General features: G+C 37.6%; 1 long non-coding RNA gene across 1 annotated transcript; it reads right to left on the bottom strand.

Moving 5' to 3' along the window:
• Positions 1-773: 773 nt before the first annotated feature.
• On the bottom strand, positions 774-1,191 carry LOC131549165 (uncharacterized). Its single transcript, XR_009273344.1, has 3 exons — positions 1,144-1,191; positions 930-1,014; positions 774-835 (listed from the first exon to the last, which is right to left on the bottom strand). It is a non-coding gene; the product is annotated as an uncharacterized LOC131549165 (long non-coding RNA).
• Between the last annotated feature and the right edge of the window lie 333 nt (positions 1,192-1,524).

The following is a 1,524-nucleotide window of genomic DNA, read 5'->3' as shown; positions in this document are numbered from 1 at the left end:
TCCCTCATTGCTGCAGTCAGACTGAACCTGATCATGGATGAGAAAGGGGCATCGAGGCTATCATTGCCTGAGTGCACAGAGAGGATGAGGCCCCCCGTACCACACAATCTTGAACAAGAGCAGGAGAACATGTGTGGGACAATCTGGCTGCCGCAGTGTCTGTTCCAAACATTAACGTGCTGCTCTCCATGAGAACAACTACCTGACAAACATTTACACAGTATTTATAAAAAAAAAAAAAAGTTACATCTCATGTTGTCAGCATTCCATTTCTTAACAAATTTAATTTCACATGTTTACAATTACATGCTAATTTTTGATCTAGCTTCTTTACTTATGTGGTGTGGTGAACTGGTATGCAGAAGGTTGCTGGTTCGATCTATGCAGGCGTCACCACCAGTGTCTTTATTCCAGGTTGCTGCAGGGGGATTGGGGTCCCTGTAATAAGAGCACTGTAAGTCACTTCGGATAAACGTGTCTGCCAAATGCATAATTGTAAATGTAAAAAAAGATTAAAAATGTAAATTTTTTGCCTTGGGCAGAAACGCTCAATAAAGCTGCTCATTTCTTAAAGTTACTACTATAATATAAATGCTTACATATATTTCACACAATTTCTATTTGGGGCTTTAAAGGGTTATTTCACTCAAACATAAATTAAGTCATTATTTACTCGCCTCAACGCTGTTCTGTCTGTGTCTGTCTGTTTTTTGAGCTCACTGTTGATGAAGAGACCACAGCAACATCCAACTCAGATGAGAGAGTAAGGGCAGGTGGAGTGGAGTGGAGCGTCCATTGCACTGGACCATTTCTAGGATGTTGGACATTTCAGATCCTGCAGAGATGCACAAATATAATACACAAGCAGTCATTTTAACAGCACAGTGTCATTTGATTTCTGTATTAGAAGTAATCAAATGATTTCTTACTTTATATTTTTGTTTCAGGTTTTTCGTTTTTTTTTTTTTTTCCCCTTCCACAAATGCCGCAGTCACCTGCTCCACCACAAAAGCTCTGCAACAAATTTATAGCAATCAAGAATCAAAAAAGCACTGCAATAGCTCTGTTTGAACTTACAATAATTAAAATAAGCTACAACTTAAGATTTAAAAGCCATTTTATTCATTTCAGTAGTATACTCACTGAGAGCCTTTGATGGCAGCATTCCTCCATCAGTCACTCTGCACCGAATAAACACACGTGTGTCTCATCTGTCCCTGTAACATCCAGACAAGATTCAGTTACCTCTGATTTATCTGCTCAATACTTTTACATGGTGAGGTAGTTGTTGCGTTAACTCATTTTATCCAACACAAATGTTCCTCAATTTATCAACAATACTAATGGACAAATAAAATTGATAACTTATGTTTAGTTACTCCATGTAGATTTGTTGATGTACATTTACATTTATCTGAAGCAGTGTTGACAACAGTAAATTCTACATAATAGCACACAACGTTACATCACTCACTCAGATATCTGTTCATGTTGTGATGTGCTCATCTGAAATTCTTTAAGAAT

This window comes from Onychostoma macrolepis, chromosome 01 (genome assembly GCF_012432095.1).
Source record: "Onychostoma macrolepis isolate SWU-2019 chromosome 01, ASM1243209v1, whole genome shotgun sequence".
In the NCBI taxonomy this organism is placed as follows: domain Eukaryota; kingdom Metazoa; phylum Chordata; class Actinopteri; order Cypriniformes; family Cyprinidae; genus Onychostoma; species Onychostoma macrolepis.
The sequence above is the reverse complement of the archived record's forward strand: the minus strand, read 5'-3'. Positions and strand labels throughout refer to the sequence as shown.